The sequence below is a fragment of the Urocitellus parryii genome, chromosome 11, assembly GCF_045843805.1.
Source record: "Urocitellus parryii isolate mUroPar1 chromosome 11, mUroPar1.hap1, whole genome shotgun sequence".
Lineage (NCBI taxonomy): Eukaryota > Metazoa > Chordata > Mammalia > Rodentia > Sciuridae > Urocitellus > Urocitellus parryii.
Genome location: NC_135541.1, coordinates 13927669 through 13945139, shown reverse-complemented (window position 1 = coordinate 13945139; position 17471 = coordinate 13927669).

Genomic DNA, 17471 nt, shown 5'->3' with positions numbered 1-17471 from the left:
GGCCCTTTAGAGGGTATATCATAAGGTCTAAAGTTATGTGAGTTTTCTGGCATATTTGAGCCTCGCCAAGCCCTGAGCCCAGTTCTCCTGCTCCACGTATTTCCCGACCCTGCCAGAAGGGCTCCCCACATGCTAGACCCCCACCAGCAGGAACAGCTGGACCCAACAGACCCTCAGCCTAGCACCTCCTGCTCCCGCCTGCAAAATTATTCACACGAGACAATCCCGTCTTCCCTTGGAACCAGGCATCATGGATCCATTCGGTTCACTACAAAGCCAGCCCTCTACAACCTCTGCTTGCTCCCTGTCTTCCTGAGAGCAACCCTCACATGGCCCCGCATGTCAGGCTGTTCTCCTCGGGGGCTGTGAGTACATTAGTTTCATAAACTTCTTTGAGCCAGGCGTGGTGGCACATGTCCATAATCCCAGTAGCTCGGGAAGCTGAGGCAGGAGGATCTCAAGTTCAAAGCCAGCCTAAGGAATTGAATGAGGCCCTAACCAACTTAGCCAGTCCCTGTCTCAAATTTAAAAAAGTAAAAAGGGCTAGGGATGTGATTCAGTGGTTAAGCATCCCTGGGTTCAATCCCTGGTATTAAAAAAAAATATATATATGAACTTGTTTGATTTCATCTGTCCATTGGAGGGTGTGATGAGTTATACCATATTGAACTAGTTAGTGTGGGATCCAGTGAGATGACTAAGAAGCAAATGGATCAGAAGACATCTGTTGCCCTTTCTCAACATTCAATCCCCCTTTTTTCTGGTACTATAACCTGATATTTCCTTGGGCAGTCCCTCTTCCTCATCCCCTCTCCTACTCATGTCTTATGGTAAGGAAAACAGAGTCTGGATCTAGCTTTACCTGAAATGGGTTCTATTCTATTCCTAGATTTCTTTAGTTATGTGAGCCAATGTCTTCCTTGGTACAAAATGCAATAAACTCATTCCCAGTACTTACTATACTCCTTGGAACTCAGTCTCCATTTCAGAGAGAAGAAATTTTATCTGTTGGAAACTAAGCCAGGGCTAAGGTAAAAAGTCCAAGGTAGCTATCTGGGCATGGTGGCACATGGTGACAACCCTATTTTGTATTTTATTTCGAGACAAGGTCTCACTGAGTTGCTTAACACCTCGCTCTTGCTGAGGCTGGCTTTGAACTCTCGACCCTCCTGTCTCAGCCTCCCGAGCTGCAAGAATTACAGGCATGCACCACTTCGCCTTGTTTCAAAATATTTTTATGCTTATCACCACTTTTGAACTAGACTTGTCATTAGGCCAGCTGCTAGATCTTGTTATTTAATGCATTAAGAAGCATTTTTATTATTATATCATGGGCTTAAAATTATTTTGACAATTCTATTTCATTAAAATTTGTTTCCTTTGCACTCCTGCATATTTTATTTTATGCACTTAAAACCATGTTCTGGGCGGGGGCTGGGGCTCAGTGGTTGAGCAGTTGCCTTGTATGCATGAGGCACTGGGTTCGATCCTCAGCACCACATACAAAAAATAAATAAATAAAACAAAGACACTGGTTCCATCTACAAATTTAAAAAAATATTAAAAAAAAAACACATTCCTAGTCTGGGATTGTGGCTCAGTGGCAGAGTGCTTGCCTCGCACATATGTATGAGGCACTGGGGTCAATCCTCAGCACCATATAAAAATAAAAAGTAAAATAAAGGTATTTGTCCATCTACAACTAAAAAGCAACAACAACAACAACAAAAAAAAAAACATGCTCCAAAAAAGAGACAGGTCAGAGTTCACAAATTTAAACATATTGTGTTGAATCCAATTCAGTCACTTGATTTTGTAATCTATTTTTTGCAGTACCGAGATTAAACTCAGGGGAGCACTCTACCACTGAGCTACCTCCCCAGCCCTTTTTAATTTTTGAGTCAGGGTCTCCCTAATTGATCCAGATTGGCCTCAAACTTGCCATCCTCCTCCTGCAGGCTCCCGAGTTGCTGGGATTTCAGGCATGTGCCACCACACCCGACTCCCTGACTCCAGTTCTTAGCCTCAGTGAACTTCAGTCTGGCTATCTATAAAATAGGAGCAATAGTGGGCTGGGGATGTGGCTCAAGCGGTAGCTCGCTCGCCTGGCATGCGTGCGGCCCAGGTTCGATCCTCAGCACCACATACCAACAAAGATGTTGTGTCTGCCGAGAACTAAAAAATAAATATTAAAAATTCTCTCTCTCTCTCTCCTCTCTCACTCTCTCTTTAAAAAAAAAATAGGTGCAATAGGAGCGTTAACACCTATCTCACCAGACTGTTGTAATATTTAAGTGAAGTAAATGTGGTGTCTTGCCTGTCACTCAATATTTTGGAGAAAATCTGTTCCTGCTTATTTCCTTCCCCTCACCTCAAGCAGTTCCTCCTGACTGGTGGTGCTGCATAAGATACAGGGACTCTTAAAAAACTTTTATTTTTTGAGGTACTGAAGATTGAACCCAGAGCTTCATGCACTCTATCACTAAGCCACATCCTCAGCCCTTAATTTTTTATCAACATGCATAAATTGTTCATATTAATAGATTCAGTGTGATATGCATACATGCATACAATGCAGACTGATTGAATCCAGCCTCCTTTTATCCAGCCTTCTCCCTAGGCATAGGGATTTAATGCCAGACCCCTGGATTCAAATTCATTTCTGTCATTTTATTTGTTGTGTGATTTTAGATAAAGAACTTAACCTCTCTAAATATAGTTCCTCACCTATGATGATGATGATGATGATGATGATGATGATGATGATGTTGTTGTTGCTGGGGATTGAACCCAGGCCTCACACATGCTAAACAACTGCTCTACTACTGAGCTCCATCCCCAGCCATTAATTTAAATTTTATTTTGGGACAGGTTCTCACTAAGTTGACCAGGCTGGCCTTGAATTTGCAATTTTCCTGCTTCAGCCTCCCAGGTAGCTGGGATTATAGATATGTGCCACTGCACCTGTCTTGTTTCCTCATCTTGAAAAGGACATCATTACTTTCTGCCTGTGTAACAAGGATGAAAGACTTTAATATATGCAAAGTGCCCCACATGGTGCCTGATCCAGAGTGGGTTCCAAAAATTAGAAGTTGCCATCATCACTGATGATCCCACCAGGGTCTGTACTGGAGGAAAAAAAAAAAATGCTGGACCTGCCAAGCACATGCCCAAGCTTTCCTTTCTTTTCCAGAGAATAACCCTCCTTCTCAACCCACCCCTTAATGATCCCAGCCACACTCTTTTTAAGCAATAAGCGAGTGTTTGGGGATATTTTCCCTCCCCGACCTGCTGTCCTGTCAGGATGAGCTCTGGACTCAGCCCAGAAGGACAAACTTGGGGCTGTCATAGGCATCAAGAGCCAGGTGGCCAGAGTTGAGATGTCCTCTGGACCTTGTGTTATAGATGCCTTACGAGTCCTGAGAGGGCAAAGGGTCTAACCCAAGGTCGTGCAGGTTTCCTCTGGGAACACAGATGCTTTTGCTGTTCTTTCTACAAATGGCTGCATCTCTTCTCTGCATCATTGTTGCCTGAGTAGCGAGAACAGAGAAAGAAAGACAAGAGAGGCTGGGGTGCAGCTCAGCGGTGGAGTCCTGGAGGTCCTGGGTTCCACCCCCAGTGTGGAAAAAACGAGAAGAGGGGTGGGGTCAAACCTAGGCTTTTCAGGAACGGGTGGGAGAATAAGGAGAAAAACACTGGAGCCTAGTGTAAGCATTCAATCATCTACTCGTGCCTGGCCTGTTAACAGCTGTGCACACATCGCCTCCCTCCCATTTCAACCTGTGACTGTCCCCAGCTTGTCAAGCAGGAAACCCTGGAAAGGGTTACACATCTTGTCTAAGGTCACGAAGCTAGGAAGTGGCAGAGCTCCTTGCACCCAGGGCCTTTTGATCCAGCACGTGCGTTCTTTCCATTCTGAATCTTAAAGCCCCTTCTGTGCCTCACCTTCATGGAATTTCAATGATGCTGGGACTTTACAGTTTTGCTGTGGCTTGAGGTTACTCCACACTGCCCCAGCCAGAGACCCTACCTCCTGCAAGCTCCCCAGCTAGCACTGGGGTCTCTACCACCCTTCCTACCTAGGGTCAAAAGTCACTGTCTTCCCAGGTGCGGTGGTGCACAACTGTAATCCCGGTAGCTCTGAGGTAGGAGGATCACAAGTTCAAAGCCCATCCCCAGGAATTTAGCGAGGCCCTGTCTCAAAATAAAAATTAAAATGGTTGAGGATGTGGCTCAGTGGTTAAGCACCCCTGGTTTCAATCCCTGGTACAAAAAAAAAAAGAAGCCGCCAGCTCTCTGTGGCTGGGACCCAGGCTGACGAGGAGCCCTGGCGCTGGCTTACCTGAGGCCCCCACCATGCTCTCCTTCTTTTTCAAGATTGCAGGGCAGCCTGGGCCTGCTAATTGTGTTTGTATTTGGGTTGATTTATATTTGTGCTCAGTATGTATCCACACCCCCTACCACGAAAGCAGATGGGCATGTTGTGCTTTTTGAAAGAAATATAATTAAGGCAATTTAGCATCATCCTCCAAGGAGGCTCTTCCTCCACACAAGAGGAAATGTTTTTTGCTGCTGCTTTAGAATGTCTGAGGTTGATTCTGTGGTACAGCTGGTCCTTGCTGAAGGAGGCCGAGAGGAAGAGTGGGGAAGCTTCCTTCCTTCCTTCCTTCCTTCCTTCCTTCCTTCCTTCCTTCCTTCCTTCCTTCCTTCCTTCCTTTCTTTCTAATGCCTAGGACCTGGGGCAGGAGGGGAGACGTCACCAACTCTGGGGCAGGACCACCTGCTTTGTGACTCTGAGACGGTCCCTTTCCCTTTCAGAGCCTCAGTTAACACATTTGCCTCTCTTGTTTTGTTGCTGTGCTAGGGATTGAACCCAGAGCCATGAGTATGGTAGGCAAGTGCTCTCCTGTCCAGGGAGTTCCTGGACAGGAGGTCCTCAACCCAGGACAAGTGGGGTCCGTGGTGGAGGAGAGGGCAAAGCCTTTAGCTGGAGTGTCAGAGACCCAAGTTTATTTAGGAAAGCAGACCCACACTCCAGGAGAAGCCGACCATCTCAAGGGAGGGATGTGCTTTGGGGGTTCCTGGTTCTTGTTTTGAAGGAGACTTGGTAAGGGGTGGGCTTGGGAAGGTCTGTGACGATGGCCTCAGTCTGGTGACCTCAAGGCTTATGGTGGTCTGTTTGTTCTCAGGCTCCTTAGGTCGATGAGGTCTCCATGATCTGATCAATAGAAAATGCCGGGAAATCCTCTAAATGATATATTTCTTCCGATGCTCTCTCTCTCTTTGCACAATCTATTTATTTTTTTTTAATTTTTAATATTTATTTTTCAGTTTTTGGCAGACGCAACATCTTTGTTGGTATGTGGTGCTGAGGATCGAACCCGGGCTGCACGCATGCCAGGCGAGCGAGCTACCGCTTGAGCCACATCCCCAGCCCTGCACAATCTATTTATTGATGGACTGATTAACAGCACACAAGGTAGTTTTTACAAGAGGGTGAATTTGCAGTAACTCTAAGATTTACAGATTTCCCAGAAATTTGGGAGTGGACAGGCCTGGGAGAGGGACTGACTTGGAGAAGTGACAGACCTGGGACAGGATGCAGAACCTCAAGTTAAAATTATATTTCCTGTCTTTCCTTTATGTTTCCTTTCTATTTATTTATTTCTCCTACCTCAGTACTAATGAGCTACACCCCCAGCCCTGTCATATTGTTAAAAAGCACGATTATAAAGCAATCCAGCAATGATTTTGAAAGCAGTTCTACAGACTCAGAATCCTCGGAGGCGTAGAACAAATTTTCGCGAGTGATCCTGACTCAAGCTAGCCTGAGAACCTTTAGTTTAGATGCTTTAAAAAACATATATATTTGGACTGGAGTTTTGGCTCAGCAGTAGAGCACTTGCCTAGCATGTGCGAGGCCCTGGGTTCGATCCTCAGCACCACATAGAAATAAATAAACAAAATAAAGGTATTGTGTCTAACTACAACTAAAAAATAAATGAAAAAAAAAACATATCTTCAGAATTTTCTAGCTGGAGGTAACATTAGTACTTATCTTAATGTAACGTGGAGCATGAAGATTGCTGATATAAATCAGCTGAGCCACAGGCTTCATAATTACTTTTTCTCTTTCTATTTTATTTAAGTCACAGGCATTACATGCCTGTAAAAAATGCCAACAATATACTGTACCTAAGAGAATAGAGGTGAAAATGCTTTGCACCTGTCCCAGCCATCTCTCCGCTTCCCCTCCAGCTGACCACTCTGAGTGATTCCTTCCAGGTAACTTCTAGCATTTATATGTGTGTGTATATTGTTTTATTTTTTAGTTATTGGTGGGCCTTTATTTTATTCATTTATTTATATGCAGTGCTGAGAATTGAACCCAGTGCCTCACATATATGAGCCAAGTGCTCTACCACTGAGCCACGACCCCAGTCCTTTATAGTTTTTATAGCTGTGAATATACACAAATGTAGTTCGGGGTACCTGAATGGATTATAGCCTATCTACCATCATGTGAGGCAAGCGCTCTACCTCTGAGCTTCTTTTCCAGCCCTTCTGTTATTTTTCATTGCTTTAAGGTAGTGCATAATGTAGATATAATATCATTTATGTCACCAAAAGGAATTCAAGGACCTTAGGTCATCCTCATTTTTTTTCACTATGATACAACAATCTGTGTGAGAGTATTTTTATAAGATGGCAGCACAGGGTGTGGTGTCCCACGCCTGTAATCCCAGCTACCAGGGAGGCTGAGGCAGGAGGATGGAAAGTTTAAGGACAGCCCTGCAACTTAGCAAGACCTTGTCTCAAAATAAAAAAGGGTTGTTGCTTGGTGGGAGAGCACCCCTGGGTTCCATCCCTAGTGATGCAAAAAAAAAAAAAAAAAAAGAAAAAAGCCAAGAAGCATATTTGCTTAATATTTTGATGGATGCTGCCAAAAAAATGCTCTCCAAGAAAAGATTGCCCCAATATGCATCTGTCCTGGAAGTGCATCCTGGGGCATTGCCCTACACCCTAACCAGCACTGGGAATCACCAATCTTCTTAAACTTCACTGTGATGAGTGAAGTCTGACATTTTGAAATTGAAATGAATGTTTATTTCTGTGTGAAATTTGGAGGCTCTACAGGTTTTGAAAGGAATACCTGAGATTTTAAAAAGATGTCTAGGAATCTCAAATGCATCTCTTGATTAATATCCATTCCAGAACTTTCCCTCAGATTCCAGACACTGTTGAAATGTCTCCTCTTCTTCTCTCCATAATATCTAGAGGTTAAATTTGGAAGCAGCACTCGTGCCTTATTATTTTCCTTCCATACCACTCTTTAGAATTAAATCCTGCCTTCAGCTTAGCGGATCCCCGTGGGAGTGTCAGGATGGGCTCATAAAGTAAGGAGGCTGGTAGGTACGTGGGTTTACGGCACCAGCCCTGCTTCTCTGCTCAGCACAACAGAGAGAGAGAGAGAGAGAGAGAGAGAGAGAGAGAGAGAGAGAGAGAGCTCCTTTTCAAACGCCCCTCCTTAAATGAGATTCAACACATGTGTACACTGCAGAGAGATCCTTCAGGCACAGGGCCCTGAGAGCTGTAGGGGCACAGAGGTGAGAAAGGCAGGGAAGGGAGGGCTGGTTCCCCACTGGCTACTCTCCCTAGTCTCCTTTGAGCTTGATTCTGGGACAGCAATCCCTCATCTCACGCTCGGTTCTTCCATAACAGTTCCGTGTGAATTGTGATCCCATTTGTTTCCATGGGGTAGACACACTATTCCTATCTTGTAGGCTCAAGCCAATGGCATGGGTCCTGGAGTGCCAGCTGCCCATGTTAAAATCCCAGCTCTGTCATTTCTTAGCTGTGAGACCTTGAGCAAGTTACTGCCCTCTCTGTGCTGTTTCATTACCTATAAAATGGGGATTATAAAGCGCAGACTCATGAACTAGTTGGGAGTATTCCTTAAGACAGTGCCTGGAATCCAAAAAACACTTATGAGTAGTGGCTCTTTTCACAGGTTACCCTGGGGAGGGTTATTTCAGCCCTCTGAGCCTCAGGTGGTTCATCTATAAAATGGGAATGATGATTCTCCTCCTTGAAGGCTGTTGTGAAGATTAATCAAGGGATGAATCTGGCACCTGGGAAAGTGCCACAGAGAGCAGTGGGCCTTGTCACCTTTACCTTCCTGGCTCCATCTGTCTCCCAGATGAACCCAGCTCTTTCTCTTGTTGAAATATTTGGAGGAGGGGCTGGGGATGTGGCTCAAGTGGTAGCGCGCTTGCCCGGCATGCGTGCGGCCCCGGTTCGATCCTCAGCACCACATACAACAAACAAAGATGTTGTGTCTGCCGAAAACTAAAAAATAAATATTAAAAATTCTCTCTCTCTTAAAAAAAAAAAAGAAAAAGAAATATTTGGAGGAGTGTTGTTAGGGAATGCCCTGGCAGCCCAACCAAGGGGAGGTGACTTACAAGATTGTGGAGGGTGGCATGGTAAACTAAGGATGCTCTCTGCACCTCTCCCTAAGTCTGGGATGGTCAAGAACCTCCAGACACCTCAGGAGCCTCCTCCTCTTTGTCTCCTCTTTCTCCCCACACCACCGACTGAAGCCAGGCCCGACACTTCCTGCATCAGCCTCTGGGCCTCCCTCATTGCAGATCCTCACCTTTATCCACCCACACGTCAGTTTCAGAGTCTCCGCCATATCATGCACAAGCTACTAAAGAACTGATCTTTGGGGTTTTTGGTGCTGGGGATTGAATTTAGTGCCTTGCACATGGGAAGAATGCATTCTACCACGGAGCTACCCACCGCCCCTTAAATACCTGGTTTTTATTTAGCACTTACTGTGTGCCCATCACTGTGCTGAACACCTTGAAGGCATTGTCTTGTGTGTTCCTCACCTTAGATTGTTTTATTATGTCTCTTTTATAGTCCAACAGGGAAGTAACTCACCCAAAGTCATGAAGCAGGGAAGTGGAGACATGGGAGGTGAACACAGGGTCCTGAAAGCAAAATAATAGCGGTGTCTTTATTACTTTCTTCCTTCAAGATATACTTTCTAACCAGATGGGATGGCGCACGCCTGTAATCCCAGAGGCTCAGGAGGCTGAGGCAGGAGGATCGCAAGTTTAAAGCTGGCCTCAGCAACTTAGCAAGATCCTAAACAACTCAGTGAGACCCTGTCTCAAAATAAAAAAAAATGAAAAGGGCTGGGGATGGGGCTTGGTGGTTAAGCACCACTGGGTTCAATCCTTGTTACAAAAAGAAAAAAGAAAAGAAAATGAAAAAGAAAGAAACACCTCCTGTGTGTCTAGCATGTGCAGGCTTCTATCTCAGAACCCAGATCAGCAAATAAAATAAGATAACAGTGAAGCAGATGGGTGGTCAACAACAACAAAATAACGTCAAGTAAGTGCTAAAACCACAGGTAAGAATTCAGCGTGGAGGGGAGGAGGGCTCTGGGAAGGTACCTGGGGAGGAGGCCTCCTGAGAAAACTGAACAGAGTGGAAGAAAGGGGATCAGAGAGGAAGGGCCTTGGCCCAGGACACTCAGCTAGAGCTTGCCTGAGCAGGGGAACGAGGACTCGTGCCCAGGTCTGTGCCGTTCTTTTCTGTCCCTCACCACTCCGCTCTTCCTAAGGAAACCAAAAACAGGTGCTAGAGGAAGTGGCTCCAGAGAGGGCCGGAGTAGCAGACTGGTCTCTGTCAGTTACCCACTTGGGACAAAGCCTTGCAAGGCAGGGCCAGGGGAGCTCAAAGCCAGAGGATCTTACTCTTGGGCCTCAAATCAGGCCACACTTGGGCAGGACAAGCTGACCTCGGCTGATGATGTTGTATCTGCATGGAACTGCTACCCCGGACCTCTGCTTGGGTTCTGCTCAGAGCTGGGGTGTCAGATAGAGGCCTCCTCCTGGTCATCTGGGGGCAGAAACATCAAAGTCTTTCTCAAATAGCTTTGCCATGAATTAAACACACCAGAAAATCAGTTCTTGGAGGACATGTACTCAAACTTTAGTCCTTTCGGCTGAAAGAACTAATTAGGTTCAGTTGGATGTTGCTGTGTGTGTGTGTGTGTGTGTGTGTGTGTGTATAACTGGGAAAGGAATCTGCACTCTACCACTGAGCTATACCCCTATGATCCCCACTCTCCTTTTAGGCAGACCTGATCAGTGGTTTCATAAACGGTTAATCCAACACCAGCTCCATCATACGTGGGTCTGTAGGAGGTCAAGGAAGGCATGTTCTCCTCTTGGCACATCCAGCCCCCAAAAGCCTCAGAGAGTCCAGAGTAAGTTGTTATGCCAAGTAACAAGCAGCCCATGAAAAACCCAGGGCTCTGGTGACAACAGGCAGGCCAGGGATATTCTCATTTGAAACTTCATGAGTGTGCACTGTGGGCCAGACCCCATGATAGGTATTTCCATTTCTTTTTATTATTGAATTCTCACAAAAACAAAAAAACCAACGAATCAAACAAAAAAACAGTGAAATAGAATTTAAATCCCCATCTCACAGATGAAAAAACTGTGATCCGCAGAGAGGGGCCTTACCTGCCCAAGGTCATTCAGCCAGGGAATGGCAGATCTGGAATTTTCTCCCAGTCCTGGGCTCCTCTCTCTCTGATACATTATCTCCCTTCTATCTGCCAGGTCCTGTCCCATTTATTCCTCCCCCTAACACCTCTCATTTTATAGATGGGTCATGTGAGTGGGGTTGGTAGAGTTGTCTCCATTTTGCAGATGAGGATCCTGAGGCTCAGGAAGGTGAACTAGTAGAATTGGAACTCACTGACTTTCCTCCAGTCCCCAGCACCGAGGCAAGACACTTGGAGTGGTGTTAAAGAAAAATTACTCATGGAGGGTGAAATGGATCAGTTTTTGGTTTTTATGGTTGCAAATATGTCACAATGAAACCACCATTCTGTGTAATTAATATGCACCAATTAAAAAAAGAAGAAGAAAGAAACTAGGGCTGGGGTTGTCGTTCAGTGCTACACTGCTACACTGCTTACCTCGCATGTGGAGGTCGCTGGATTCGATCCTCAGCACCATGTAAAAATAAATAAAATAAAAGTATTATGTCCATCTACAACTAAAAATATTTTTTAAAAAAAGAACAAAACTAAAATAAGTAAATCTAATTGTACCTAAAGAAAAGAAGTGGCCGACCATGGTGATACATGCCTGTAACCCCAGCAGCTCAGGTGGTTGAGGCAGGAGGATCGCAAGTTCCAAGCCAGCCTCAGCAATGGCGAGGCGCTAAGCAACTCAGTGAGACCCTGTCTCTAAATAAAGTACAAAATAGGGCTGAGGATGTGGCTCAGTGGTTTAGTGCCCCTGGGTTCAATACTTGGTACAAAAAAAAAAAAAAAAAAGAAAGAAAAATAAAAGAAGCTAGGTATGGTGGTGCACACCTGTAATCCCAGATCCTCGGGAGGCTGAGGCAGGAAAAATCACAAGTTTGAGGCTAGCAAGAAACCCTTAGAGGCACCCTGTCTCAAAATAAAAATTAAAAAGGGCTGGGATGTGGCCCAGTGGTAAAGTGCCCTGGGTTCAATCTCTAGTACCATTGGAAAAAAAAAATCAATGATACTTATTAAAATGACAAAGATTCTCTGCTTGACCAAAACTTACTCAGTCTTTTGAACCACCTCCGAGACCTATCTGTGGACTCCCTTTTAAAATCCTGTTTTTGCAGAGTTCTGTTAAATCACTTTGGCAAGAACCTCTCTGTCTGATCACTGATCTAGTGGGGTCCCTCATCCCACGCCACCACCTCCAGATGCTGTCCATCATCCTGGCCTGTCTCAGCAGGAACCCTGTCAGGTGGGTTTAGCCAGGTGCCCCTGACCGCTGATGTTTCCTGTTAGTGATTTTCCACTCACTGACCCTCACCCTGCTCTCTGGCTACCAATCCCCACTTGCCAAGTGCCGTATTGGGCATTACAATCTCTCTCCCCCATGCCAAGGCCCACTGCTCTGGGGCCCTGTGTCTGATACTGGTTAAAGCATGACAAAGTCTTCTTTACCATGCTTTAACCAGTATCACCAAATACTTTTTTCCATAACAGTGTGGGTGGGAACACTTGGGAATATCAAGCCTAGCCTTTTTCCTTGGCTGCATTAAACTTCATTTCATTTGCACTACAGAATCTCAAGTCCCAGTGGGGATGCACTCTTGTCCTGGAGTGGACCAATGTACCCTGTGAGCTGAGGCGCTTGGCTGCAGCTTAAGTCCACAGTGCTGAGAGTGAAGTCAAGAGAGGCCCCCTGCCTTGCTTTCTCATAGCCACCAGCCTCAGCCATCCAGTCCCCTCAGATTTCTGGTCCCCAGGAGAGGCAATTGAGTTCTTAATTAAATTCTCTCACTGCAAGTCCAGCTGGAGGAAAACAAACAGAAAACCCTCTCCTGTGGACGCATCTCTTCTGGCTTGAGGCTGAGAGTCAGTCTGGAGATAGCATCTCTGTCCTCCCCTGTCCATCCCTCGCTGCTCCCGGGGAATATCCTGTTGGCTCCGGCCTGGCTGGGCCCCGCCCTGTCTGGTCCAGAGGAAATTGTGACAGGAGTGCAGGCATGTTATCAGGAGTGTCCGCGCATGTTCCAGTGAGGAGCCAGTCGCTGGACTCCAGTCCATGGGGGAGAAAAAGGGAGGCTTCATGGTGGGAAGATGGGGAGGGGGCATGATGGAGGCACTGAGTTCAGGGACCAAATGGGCACTTGATCACACACACATGCCACCCCTCCTGGGTACCTCCCATGACCATGCTCTAGTGGACCCAAGAACCATGCAGAGCTGGAAAGAGCATTAGAGGGGAGTCAAGAAACGCAGAGTCCAGTCCAGATCTGCTAGCAAGTCATTGTGACTGGTTAGTAATCATCAGAGCAAAATATGTGTGGCACTGAGTTCTGATCATCAGGATATTCCTACTCATGGATGTGCTCACTTCCCACAATGTTATCCCTCTTTTTCAGTCAAGGAGACTGAGATTCAGAAAGGTTAAGTAACCAACCCAGAGTCACCCAGTCCTAAGTGGTCTGGCTCCAGAGCCCAAATTCCTAACCATACTCTCCAGTTCCTCCTTCCAGGGTTCAGTTTCACCAGCTGTAATTTAACAGGATTGCTATACTTGAACTCCAAAGACCAGAACCTTCCAGCTCTGACGACTTGTGACTTATGCAGCATTCACTGGATTGCCAGACCCTACGCTGGGAACACAAAGATAAGTCAAGCTTCACCTCTGTCCTCAGGTTATGAACTCTGTGAGAGTAGAAATCACAATTTAATTATCCTTGCTGGCCCTACACCACTTACCACAGCACTATGTAAGGACCGAGCACACAAAAAATTTGGACATCTGATTCCTGGGGAGTCAGATATAATTGAGGTCCTGCCACTATCCTTGCAAGAGACAGTCACTTAATTTCTGTGTCTGTTTCTTCATCTATAGAGCTGAAATACACAATGGTGCTTTCCTCACAGGGTCACAGAGAGGATTAAAGTGGTTGGAACAACACAAGAATCCTGATCAATAAATGCTGGTTCCTGTTCTTGATGGATTCTCTGCCCTTTGCTTAGCCCTTGGCTGTGCTGTACCCCTCTCTGCTGTCCCCAGGCAAAATCTGTGAGCCGATTCCCACTGCAGGGGCAGATGACAAGTGAACGTGCTCAGCCAGGTCTCGAGCTGTGGGGACGAAGGCAGGAGGGCGCGGGCTGGGCTGCAGGTCCCTGGGAACCCTCCCTGCATTCTGATTCCTATGCAGTCCCTGTTCCTCCCTGGCACTGATGTCCCCTCTGTCTAGACAGTGCTCCCCTGAAGATACTGCAAACCACAGGCTGTCTGGTGACAAGACCTGCCCAGACACAAGTCCCCTGACACAGGAGTCATTCAACATTCTTCAGAAAAGGAAAAGCCCAGTTCCTACCTTTACAGCAGAGGGACTGTAGGGAAGAGGGGTGGCCAGGTGGTTTCTTCTACTAATTTATCCATCCATCTTTGGTTGAACACTTACAACGTGTCAGCTCCAGGACTGGACAGGAGGCACACCTAGTGAATAAGACAACCCTTCCCCTCCAGAAACTCGTCATATCGGGGAGGGGGAATAATTGTGGAAGGTATGTGACATCCAACCACAATTACAGTCACAGGGGACAGACATGGGACCTACTGTGTGGTATTTACTGTTTTATATGTATGTCACACATGTGCCAGATACTGACTTCAGTTTGGCTGGCATCAGAGTCCATGAGGCAGGCAGTGTTCACTGTGACATTCAACAGATGGACAAGGCGAAGTTCACAGAACTGAGAGAACTTGTCCGGAGTTGCACAGCTACTAAGCAGTGAAATCAGAAGTCAGATCCACATGATTGCTGAGCCTGTATCTATCACCCCAAGCTGCTGCTGACCTCTGAGGAGGAAACCACAATTCCAGGCAGGGGAGATGGAGGACCATCCAGAAGTGGGTTTCTGAGCTGGGCCTTGAGGAATGAGTCCTTGTAGGTATGAAAGGAGGTATGAGAGATATGGAAGTGAGGGCAATTCTGGTCAAGGAAAACGGGGCTCAGAGCTTTCCAGATAGAAGTAAACCATGAGCCCGAGCTGGCTAAGGAGAAGTCAGGAGATGTAGGATGGGGACAGACTGAAAAGAGCCTGGGATGCCAAGAGAGGAGGAGTGGGGACCTCTCAGGAGGCAGTGGGAAAGCACTGGTGACTTCCAGGTCTTTAGTCAGGGGATCACAGCTGTGTGGTCAGTAAGTCTGCTTTAGTAAAGCCTGGGAGAAGGTCTGCAGGGGACAGGAAGGTGACTGGGAATTGCCCCGTGTGGACCTGCTATCAATGCCCACATGGTTTTCAGAGTTCAGGCACCAGGGATTGCCGGTCTGCCCAGTCCTGTCAAGCCCTTCCTTGTTCCCAATGGCCCTGGCCAAAGGAACGCTCCCGTCAAGCCTTCAAGGCTCCTCCTGCACTGGCCTCTTCCTGCCCCACCAGCCCCACCTCCAAACCTATAACTCTCCCTTACCTAAAGACCTGCCGTGTCCTTCCCTGGTTCTCTGTGGCCTCAGTTTCTCTGCACAAGCTACACCTACCAGGGAACTCCTCTGCTTGTCTTGCCAGTCTTTGCCCAGATGCCTTTGACCTATCCTTCAGGGCTCGGTGCCTTTCCTGACTGCCTGCCCACCTCCCAGCTGGGCTGTGCCTCCTCCTCTCCCTGCCCACTCCCTGCTGTTGTGGCTTTTCTCCAGTGACCGACCATGAGCTCCTTGGGTGCATCACACATGCACTGGTCCAGGGTAAAGGCTGAGAAGCTGAGGTCTTCCCTCCTGAAGACCTGGGCTTTTCTTGCAACCAGCTCTTCCATAATGTTTACCATCTTTGGCTGCTTTTAGCTGCTGAGTGTTATAAGCATATGTTTCCTTAGAAAGTGCTGCAAGAGTATGCCTCTCTTGGCCCTCTGTTGTGGACCAGGGAAGTTTTTGGGGTGTCAGGGTCTCTTTATAAAGTACACACACTCAGGATAAGTCTCTCTACTCCGCTGTGTGGATTTTTCAACTTCAGACCTCCTGCCAGGACCCCAGTAGTAGTGACCATGTTGGGTTGTGTAGGCAGGACCTTTGGTTCCTCTGTGACAGTTCACCTCATGGCATCAGCAGCAGTGCTTATTTCGGGGCATGACTACATATGGCACTGCTCAATCTTCTGATTTCCTATGTGGGAAAAGAGCCCAGGGCCCGAGGAGAGTGGAGAAGGCTGAGGTGTGGTTGCCGATAACTCCTGTCTGTTCGCCAGTGATTTATTTGCCTGGGATTTGCTCTAAGACAAAAAGAACTTGTGCATTATTAATGATCATTGATCACAGGCTTCCAAAAAAGAGAGAGATTGAGAGAGATGGAGGCTCCAGGCCAATCATCAAATGATAAACCAGGAGGGTGAGGTGTGGAGAAAGAGGGGAGGGGCCAGGTGGGTAGAGAATTTTGTGCACACAGAAGGACACAGAAGGACACCGAAAAGAGTTTGAATAAACTGTGGAGGTTTTTGGTGAGCTAGATGTCAGAAAGCTCTGTGGGTGCCAGTGGGTGCTAAGGGCCTCTCCTTAACCCCGGCTCAGGAGACTTCAAGGTGGAACATTATCAGAGACAGAGGGTCACTTCATAATGGCAAAAGGGTCAACTCATTAAGATATACAGTCCTAATGATGGATGCTCCTAATAACAAGGCTTCAAAATATAGGAGTAGACAACCCACAAGGACACAGAAGTCCAGTTCTACTGCAGCTGCTCAAAACCTGGGTGCAGCCTGCTCAGTGTTTTTGCCTGTTTGGTTGGTGGAAGTTTCTTGCTGTTTCTGTCTTGGAGCTACAGTCTTCTCTCGCCCCTGGCTCTGCAACCAGGGAGATTGATCTGAGTACCTCCAACACCTACTGGATCCCTGCAGTGGGCCTGACACTCAGAATCTGTTGCCCCCTACCTCTCTGACCTCCACTACTGTTACCCAGCAGGGAAGTGGCTGGACATCCTCTGGATGGGGAGGGGTGTTCTTCCCTTCAGGCATCCCACTGATGCCTCCCTAGCTAGAGCCCTCAGCTCCATTCTCTACTTCCCTTCCTTGCTTTAGTTCTCATCCTACCATTAACCGCTATAAACATTTTACACGTTTTGCTTATTAAGTGTATTGCGTCTACCCCAGTAGAATAGAATGTAAGCTCCACGAGGTCTACGCCCGTCTGTTCTCTGCAACATTCTTAGTGCCTCGAGCATGCCGCCATAGAGTAGATGGATAAATATTTGCAAAATGAAAAAAAAAATCAACTTGTAATGAACACAGGGGATAAGAACAGATGGGGTCTCTGGGCATGACCCACCTCCCTGCGGGCCCTAACCTCAGACGCAGCCTTCTGGTCCTCCAACAGGTGGGGGACCTGGGCGTGCCTGGGTTCTTCTCCACCTGATTCCTCCGTGCCCACCCACCCCAGAGGCTGGGGCAGTGCCCTAGGCGGGCTGGGGCTTGTAGCTGCGGAGCCTGCAGTCCTGGATCGAAGGGGCCGCGCTCCCTCCTGGCGGGCGGGGGGCCGAGTGGGGAGCGAGCCCGGCAGGGGAGGAGCTGGGGAGCGGAGCGAGGAGGAGCGGCGGGCGCGGGCTGGGAGCGCAGCGCCGGAGCCGCAGGGCGCTGGGAGCGCGGAGGAGGTGGGAGCGCGAAGCGCGGCGGGGCAGAGCCCCGGGGCGGCGGGGCGACAGCTCCCTGAGCTCCGCGGGGTTGTGGCGGAGGCCGAGCGATCGCCGGCGGAGACGCGGCGCGAGGAGCCCAAGCGGTGAAGGGGAGCCTGGCGTCTGTCCGCACCTGCAGCCGCGGAGCGGGTGAGTGCCGAGCCGCGTGCCGCCGGGACAGGGGCAGCGGGCGCGCCCGCCGCCGCGCGTGGCAGTGCCCGACCTGGGGTTCCGGAGAGCTCGGGGACCGGGGCACCCTCCTTGGCCCCCGG